The sequence below is a fragment of the Ranitomeya imitator genome, chromosome 1, assembly GCF_032444005.1.
Source record: "Ranitomeya imitator isolate aRanImi1 chromosome 1, aRanImi1.pri, whole genome shotgun sequence".
Classification (NCBI taxonomy): domain Eukaryota; kingdom Metazoa; phylum Chordata; class Amphibia; order Anura; family Dendrobatidae; genus Ranitomeya; species Ranitomeya imitator.
In genome coordinates, this window is record NC_091282.1 from 1,004,882,741 (window position 1) to 1,004,892,484 (window position 9,744).

Sequence of the window (9,744 nt, forward strand, 5' to 3'; positions counted from 1 at the left end):
TCTGGCACTTTTTTAAACAAGATCCAAATGATCAGTGCAAAGTCATCTGTAAGAAATGCTCAAGGACCTTCAGCAGAGGTCAGAATGTTAAAAATCTTAATAAAAGTTGCATGCGTAGACATTTAACCACCATGCACTTGCAAGCCTGGACTAACTACCAAACATCCCTTAACGTTGTTGCACCCTCTCACAATGAAGCTATTCAGCAACGCTACATTCCTTCCCTCACTGTAAGCCCACCGTTTACCACACCACCTGCAGCAAATGTGGAGGTTTCGTTGCAAGGCCAAAGCTGTCAGGTAATCACCTGTCTCGTGTTAGGAAACACTGTATGTAGGCCAACTGCGAGAATACCATCATCATCAACCCTCTCTCAGTCTGCCATGTCCACCGGCACCCCCGCTAGTTCCACCATCTGCAGCTCTCCAGTCCAGCTCACCCTACAAGAGACTCTCATTAGGAAAAGGAAGTACTCATCCTCTCATCCGCGTACACAGAGTTTGAACACCCACATTGCTAGACTAATCTCGTTAGAGATGATCCCCTACCGGGTAGTTGAAAGCGAAGCATTCAAAGTCCCAATGGACTACGCTGTAACACGCTACGAGCAACCCAGTCGACACTTCTTTTCGAGAAAAGCCATCTCAGCCCTCCACCAGCATGTAAAAGACCGCATTGCCCATGCACTCAGGCAATCTGTGAGTAGAAAGGTGCACCTGACAACAGATGTATGGACCAGTAGAAATGGCCAGGGGCGTTACGTGTCCATCATGGCACACTGGTTTAATGTGGTGGATGCAGGGTCCACAGGGGACAGCCCTATTGGGACAGTTCTGCCTAGCCCACGGTCTAGGAAACAGTTGGCTGTAGGCGTTCGCCCCCCCTCCTCCTCCTCCTCATCCTCCAGCAGAAGCGAGAGCTCGTCCACAGACCGCAGTCGCACGACCACTCCATCCACAGCTGCCACTGTTGCACACGAGGTGTCCCATTATGGAACAGCTAGTGGCAAGCGTCAGCAGGCTGTGTTGGCAATAAAGTGTTTGGGCAACAACAGACACACCATGGAAGTTTTGTCTGAGTTCTTGCAGCAAGAAACTCAGTCATGGCTGGGCAGTGTATATCTTGAGGCAGGCAAGGTAGTGAGTGATAACGGAAGGAATTTTATGGCTGCCATAGCCCTTTCACAAATGAAACACATTCCTTGCCTTGCTCACACCTTAAACCTGGTGGTGCAGTGCTTCCTGAAAAGTTATCCGGGGTTACCTGACCTGCTCCTGAAGGTGCGAAGACTTTGCTCGCACATCCGCCGGTCGCCCGTACACTCCAGCCGTATGCAGAACCATCAGCGATCTTTGAACCTTCCCCAGCATCGCCTAATCATCGACGTTGCAACAAGGTGAAACTCCACACTGCACAAGCTTCAGAGGCTGTGCGAACAGAGGCGTGCTGTTATGTATTTGTGGGAGGATACACATACACGGGCAGGCAGTTGGATGGCAGACATGGAGTTGTCAGGTGTGCAATGGTCGAAGCTACAAGACATGTGTCAAGTCCTTCAGTGTTTTGAGGAATGCACACGGCTGGTTAGTGCAGACAATGCCATAATAAGCATGAGCATTCCCCTAATGCGCTTGCTGATGCAAAGTTTGATGCACATAAAGGAGCAGGCATCTGCAGCCAAGGACGAGGGAAGCCTTGATGACAGTCAGCCATTGTCTGGTCAGGGAAGTCTACTGGACGAGGTGGCGGGCGAAGAGGAGGAGGACGAGGAGGATGATGGGGATGAATATTTTTTGGATGAGGAAACTTTTCAGGGGGAAATACAAACTGGTGGCGTTGCAAGGCCAGGTTCAGGGTTTTTGAGGGAGGCATGTGACGTTGATTTGCCCGAAAGTGCTCCTCAACCCAGCACAAGCAGTGAATTGACAAGTGGAACATTGGCCCACATGGCGGATTATGCCTTGCATATCCTAAAAAGGGACCCCCGCATTATAAAAATGATGACTGATGACGATTACTCGTTGTCCTGCCTCCTGGATCCACACTATAAAGGGAAATTGCAAAATATCATGCCACATGAGAACCTTGAACAAATATTGGCAACCAAACAAGCAACTCTTGTAGACCGTTTGATTCAGGCATTCCCAGCACACAGCGCCGGTGATGGTTCTCACACGAGCTGCAGGAGGCAACAGGGCAGAGGTGTTAGAGGTGCACAAATCAGAAGTGGCGTTGGACAGAGGGGTTTTCTAACCAAGTTGAGGAGTGATTTTGCAATGACCGCAGACATGACAGGTACTGCAGCATCAATTCAAAGTGACAGGAGACAACATTTGTCCAGTATGGTTACTAACTATTTTTCCTCCTTATTGATGTTCTCCCTCACCCGTCATTCCCATTTGATTACTGGGCATCCAAAATAGACACCTGGCCTGAATTGGCAGAATATGCATTGCAGGAGCTTGCTTGCCCAGCAGCTAGTGTGCTATCAGAAAAAGTATTTAGTATCTAGTTCAATACTGACCGAAAAAAGGACTCGTCTGGCTACCCAAAATGTTGATGATCTAACCTTCATTAAAATGAACCATTCATGGATTTCTAATTATTTTGCCCCACCTTTCCCGGCTGACACCTAGCTTTCCTATAGAAAGGTCTTGCTTTTGGACTGGTCTTACTGACTGTTCCAATTTCTCAATTTGCAGCTGCTGTATGTCCAGCATACGACATGTTTACACCTCCCTAAATGGGCTGACTCCCCCCACGGGGCCGTGGTCACCACTTGGCGCAAGCACCTGTGAGAGTGCCGTTTGTCTGAAGAGGTGGGTGTGCCCACTTTTGGGCGACGGCACTGGCACTGGGTCCCTCATAGTACAATGAAGTGTCTCTGGCGGTGGTGGTGCGCACCCAACGTCAGACACACCGTTGTAACATGAGGGGCCCTGGGCCAGTACCGCCGGCCACGAGAGAGTGTCCCCCCCCAGCTCAAACTTTGCTCTACCACTTGCAAAATTATCGCTCACTGCTCCACCACTGTTTAGTCTATGCGGTGAAATCCTTCAATGCCTGGCACTGACAATACCAATTTGTTGACATGTATGATGCTAGTTAAAATATTCAGGGGTCCTGTCCTACATTTACACCAGTAAATACTTGGCGACAAATAACAATGTCTGAAAGTCAGCAGAGGAGCCCACCCCTGTACCTAAGTATGCTACCTGGTTTTTTTTTGCGAGACATTAACATCTATTTATTATTTTGGAGTACTAACTGTGTCAGACACTCCTTCCAATAGTCCTCCGCTGACCACATCAATGCTGCCTGTACACCCCTGCAACATAATTAAACCTGCATTGAGGCTATTTTTTTTATTTTAGGCCTACTAAGCCTGTCTGCGGTCCCTCCTTTCAATTGTCCTCCGCTGACCACACCAATGCTGCCTGTGCACCCCTGCAACATAATTGAACCTGCATTGAGCCTAATGTTTTTTTTAGGCCTACTAAGTCTGTCTGCGGTCCCTCCTTCCAATTGTCCTCCGCTGACCACACCAATGCTGCCTGTGCACCCCTGCAACATAATTAAACCTGCATTGAGCCATTTTTTTTATTTTAGGCCTAATAAGTCTGTCTGCGGTCCCTCCTTCCAATTGTCCTCCGCTGACCACAGCAATGCATCCTGTGTACCCCTGTAACCTAATAAAACCTGCATTGAGCCAACATTTTTTAATTTAAGGCCTAGTAAGTCTGTCTGCGGTCCCTCCTGCCATTTGTCCTCCGCTGACCACAGCAATGCTGCCTGTGTACACTTGTAACCTAATAAAACCTGCATCGAGCCAACTTTTTTAATTTAAGGCCTAGTAAGTCTGTCTGCGGTCCCTCCTTCCAATTGTCCTCCGCTGACCACACCAATGCTGCCTGTGCACCCCTGCAACATAATTAAACCTGCATTGAGCATAATTTTTTTTATTTTAGGCCTACTAAGTCTGTCTGCAGTCACTCCTTCCAATTGTCCTCCGCTGACCACAGCAATGCTGCCTGTGTACCCCTGTAACCTAATAAAACCTGCATCGAGCCAACGTTTTTAATTTAAGGCCTAGTAAGTCTGTCTGTGGTCCCTCCTGCCATTTATCCTCCGCTGACCACACCATTGCAGCCCGTGTACCCCTGTAACCTTTTTTAAACCTGCATCGAGCCAACTTTGTGGTGTAAGGCCTTCTACCAGTGTCTGTCTGCGCCACTCAATACAGCTGTCCTCTTCTTAAAAAAGCTGAGCTGCAATTGTCAGGTTTTCAGCCTATCGGAATTTGAAAACTGCATAGGGGCCACAAGTTTGGTTGGGTTCTACAAACGGTGTCTGCCGCTCCAAGGTGTTCTCCAGGTTGCCTTTCCTGAGCTTCTATCTTCAGGCTCTCGTTATATAGTTTTTAATCAAAAAACTGCATTGGGGCTACTAGTTTGGTTGGGGCCTACTAACAGTGTCTGCCAATCCAAGGTGTTCTCCAGGTTGCCTTTCCTGAGCTTCAATCTTCAGAGAAAATATTTATAGAAAAAGCATCACTGCATAACATGCACACCATCCAAATAATAACAAATGTATAAAGAAAAAAATGTAATTTATTAATGCACCTAAAACACACCAAACAATAAATAAAACATACTTAAAAACCAACACAAAACATCACAGGTTGAATAATATACAAAAATAAGGCAACCACCAAACCCTAACCTAACTGGCTCATATGATGATATCCCATGCGGTCATAACAAAGTAAAAGCCACTTAATAAGGATCCAGCAGGGGAAAATAAATGTATCCCCACAACTACATGGCCTAGGTTAGATAGGTAACCAAAGTCCTAAGGTGAGCAGGACAAAGGAAAAGTAATCAGCCATATGAGCAGCACCAATAAAGACTCATAATGAGATCCAAAAGTGCATACAACCTGGTGTAAACAGATATCCCACGCGTATCGCCCGGCGAACCGGGCTTCCTCAGGGAGTGTGTGGAAAAGCGCAAATGTAGAGCTTATATACATACGATATAATAATAAAAAACAGCATACCGGTGTGCAGGGCACGGCTAACCGGAAGGAGCAGGAGACTCGCACAGTCACATGACATAAAGAGCGCTAATGAAACATAAGGCTAACACATCGCACTTAATTGAAGCACCGCCTCCCATAAGGAAGACAGAAGAGCATAGACTCTGGTGGAACATTCGGAGTCTGGAAGAGTATGTTAAGACTAATATCGTACCCCGAGGTTTAAGAGTATCTATTTTTCCGGCTTGGGAGCCTTCCCTTGATTTTCAAGTGACCTGGGAACAGGGATTGCTTAAATGTTCAGGCATTATTATTCATATGCTTTTAGAACATGATAGAAAACTTCTTGCGGACACTAAAGTCAGAATTAAGGAGTTGGAATCGAAATTGACTAAATTTGACGATATTACCCAGGTTCAGCCATTTAAGGTCAAGTTGAAGGGGACCCTGGATAAGTATGATAATGAGATCATGCTAAGAAAGAAATCCAAATTTCTAAGAGACCGCAATGATTTTGAGGCACAGAGGGCTTTCAAATGGAGGCATCAGGGCAATCCAAGACAGGGCCCTAAGGCTCGAAACATCGGAGGTACCATGCATACGGCTATAAGGGGAATGGATGGCACTTCGGAGAGTGATTTTTTATCCTCGGCAGACAGCGAGCCCGACGGCGGGTCCGAAGGGGGCGGAAACGCCGTGGTCATGTCAACACGGACAACTCGGTTCGGGAACCGTCGGCCAATGGCACACAAATCGCACAGAGGTTACCGCAAATAGATGTTCCCCGGGGAGCCATACATCCATCTTTGGGTGACCAGGTAGTCTCTGATGTATTACAAGTAGTCAATCTGTCTGATTATGTGCTTTCTCCTATCGAGCTCTCTGTGCTACAGCGGGGTCTTACGTTCTCACCAGTACATCCGTTAGACAAGTTTACACTTGTCAAAGATCTTTACCTATTTTGTCGGTGCCTTGTATTACAGGTCCTTCATAATAGACCACACATGATGGAAGGTTATGATCAAACAGAACAGATGGTATTTCGTGATTTGTTACAGCTGTTACAGGAGAACGAGTCGGATAGTGGTAAGAGTCCTTTCCCTTTTAAAAATAAATCTAATGTGACACCTCCGTTCTCCCTGGTTCCTGCCATTAGGGTCTTTTTTGAACTTACTAAAAGGGACATTATGGCCCTGCGTCCACGTCCTTCCATCATGGGCAATCTTAACAGCGAGGAGAAACGGGCCCTTTATGGGCTCAGATCCAACACTGCCTTCCTTGTGAAGGAGGCAGATAAGGGAGGCAATATTGTGCTGTGGCCTCATGCACTCTATCTGGAAGAGGCCCAACGCCAACTTAGTAACAGCTGTTTCTATAAGAGGCTCCCTTCAGATCCTACAGGGGTTTTTGCTGTTAAGTTTAGGCGTCTTCTGGAGAGAGCGAGGGACTTGAATATTATTGGGCATCAGGAGTTCAAGTTTCTCTGGGTGGAGGTTCCGATCACGGCAACTTTTTATATGTTGCCGAAAATCCACAAGTGTCTGCATAAGCCACCAGGGCGTCCTATTGTGGCAAGTATAGGAAGCTTGTGTGAGAAAGCTGGTGTCTATGTTGATCATTTTCTCCAACCAATGGTCAAGGGCTTACCTTCATTCGTTCAAGACTCATCGCATTTTATTCGTATTTGTCGTGAGGTTTCGTTACCATCTCAGTTTTTGTTGGTGACATGCGATGTTGAGTCTTTGTACTCGAACATAAGGCATGAGGATGGTGTTACGGCTGCCTTATACTTTTTTGATCAACTTGGACAATCAGATCGCATGCACGATTCCTGGGTGATAGATCTCATGGAATTTATTATGAGGCACAATTACTTTTTGTTTGACCGCACCTATTATCTTCAAACCTCGGGGGTGGCCATGGGCGCGAGATGTGCCCCGGCCATTGCTAACCTTTTTTTAGGCTGGTGGGAGGCTACCATGGTCTACCCCCTTGAGGATTTCAAGGAACACGTCTGTTGTTGGAGTCGTTATATCGACGACGTGTTCTTTATTTGGAAAGGAGATGAACAGGGGTGCAGCAAATTTATTGATGTTTTAAATAATAATGTACACAATATCATTCTAACGTACTCTATTTCCACTACGACAGTCTCCTTTCTGGACTTACAGGTCTTGGTCAGTGGCAATGAATTATCGACAAGGCTGTTTCGCAAGTCCACCGCGACTAACAGTCTATTAGACTATAGAAGTTTTCATCCTAAGCACACTAAAGATGGCGTTCCTATAGGGCAGTTTCTAAGGATTCGAAGGAATTGTACCTCTGATGAGGATTTCCGGATAGAGGCCCGTGGACTGACGGACCGATTTAGACAGCGACACTATCCTAAGAAGAGTATCTCTAAGGCTTTCCAACGTGCAGCAACCTATACACAAGAATCGTTATTGGAGCCTCGGAACAAGGTACGAGATGGCAAATCAAAGTTTATTACCAATTATAATGATAATTGGTCACAGATTCGATGTATCCTTCAAAAGCATTGGGATATTCTGGCCACTGATTTACATACGTCTTTGGTGGTAGGAGATCGACCCCTTCTTACAGCCAGGAAGGCTGCAAATTTTCGGGACCTTCTGACTAATAGTCATTATCAGAGACAGACGACTAGACTACATCGGGGTGTGGTGCTGCATGGGTCCTTTGCCTGTGGTGATTGCAATATCAGCCCACATATGGCTCCGACTAGGGATTTTTTCATCAGCCCCAAAGATGGTAGTAAGCATAGACTATGCTCCTATATCAACTGCAAAACGTCGTATGTTATCTATGCTTTGTTCTGCCCCTGTCAACATATCTATGTGGGCCAGACTTCCCAGGAGCTACGCCGCAGGACCCAAAAACATTTCTCTACCATAAATTTGGCGGCTACGGACTCTGCTAAAGGGAAGGTGCTAACTCCGGTGGCTGCACATTATCTAGTCCATCATGGTGGCCGGGTGTTGAACACCAAGGTTGTAGGTCTGGAAAAACTCCAACCATCCAACAGGGGGGGAGCCTATAAACGGTCCCTCTTGCAAAAGGAGGCTCGCTGGATTTTTAATTTGGGTTCTGTTGCTCCCGCAGGGTTTAAATGAAGAATTGCTTTTCACCGGATTCCTGGGCTAATGTGTTGCCGGACGTCTATCTTTGGCTATCGGGAATTGGATATGGAGGATGTCTGCCTTGTATCGCCTTGACATTTGGATTGGTACCTTTGAGCACGTATGGATTATGGACTGCCCTATGAGAGTATATCACCTGGACATCTGGATTGGTACCTTTGAGCACTCATGGATTATGGACTGCCCTATGAGAGTGTTCCTCCAGCGGCCTGTGTATATTTACTATATTGTTCTAGCTGATTCCTTCCTTGTTGTTAGGTTATTTTTGGTTTAGGTATGCTTTTTATATTGTTTCATGCAGGCTTATTAGGACCTTTTTTACAGGTTATTATAGATGCTTAGATGTTTCGGTCCTATTATTATATGGGTCCTTAGGACTGGCTCATTAGGTAGGTGGATAGGCCACTTTGGCTTTTGGATATAGTTAGCCTTTAGTACTGGCTCATCAGGCAGGTCAATGGTTTTCTATTCCATGTTGTGGTTATATACTATATTTATACGCTCTGGGCCCGCTCCACCTCCTTTTTTGTCTTGGGTTTCTATCGTTTTTATAGGGATTATTTATTACTGTGGGTTATTATGCCTTACTGTATATGTTTTATTTATTCATGGATATTGTAATAGCATTTTATATTAACATATAGACCTTGATATTATGAGATGTTGCAAAATATAATAAAGTTGGTTTGAATCATTCTAGACTTATGCTCAATATATTTATATTGTGTGTTTTATGTATGTGGCTATCTGTGGTGAACTCTCCGGAGAGTGCTTGATGTAGGTTTGGATGTACATGGTGTATGGTCTATATATCCCCTTCCCCCCCCCCTTTTTCCCTGGTGTTTATCGGGGTTATGCCTGCTCTCTCTTGCCCCTTGGCTTACATCTTATATATGCTATATGAGATCTTAGCTTACGTGTGCTATCTGGGGACCATCAGACAATCTTCCCATGTGTCCGTTATGGTCCTTATGGTGGCTTATCTATATTTAGATTTAAGCCATTTACTGTGGATCTTTCACATGGGCCATTGTTTGGCTATATATACCTATGGGGGTTGGAGCCGTGCATCCCCTATATGTTTTCTTTGGGGGCTGGGTTATTCTTGCGGTGTTATTCTTATCACCGCCTTATCCATACCTTTCTATATTCTTACATGGGCGCTCTTTTCCTCCGGGTCCCGATTGGGGGCGGAGTTTTGCTGATATACCGGCTCCGTGGACACGCCCGGCTGGCCCTGCTCAGGGTGCCATGTGGTTTCCATGGTGCCGGCTTCAGCGTCTGTGCGGCTTGTTATTTGGTGTCCGCGCAGGCGCCTGCTCTTCTGTCTTCCTTATGGGAGGCGGTGCTTCATTTAAGTGCGATGTGTTAGCCTTATGTTTCATTAGCGCTCTTTATGTCATGTGACTGTGCGAGTCTCCTGCTCCTTCCGGTTAGCCGTGCCCTGCACACCGGTATGCTGTTTTTTATTATTATATCGTATGTATATAAGCTCTACATTTGCGCTTTTCCACACACTCCCTGAGGAAGCCCGGTTCGCCGGGCG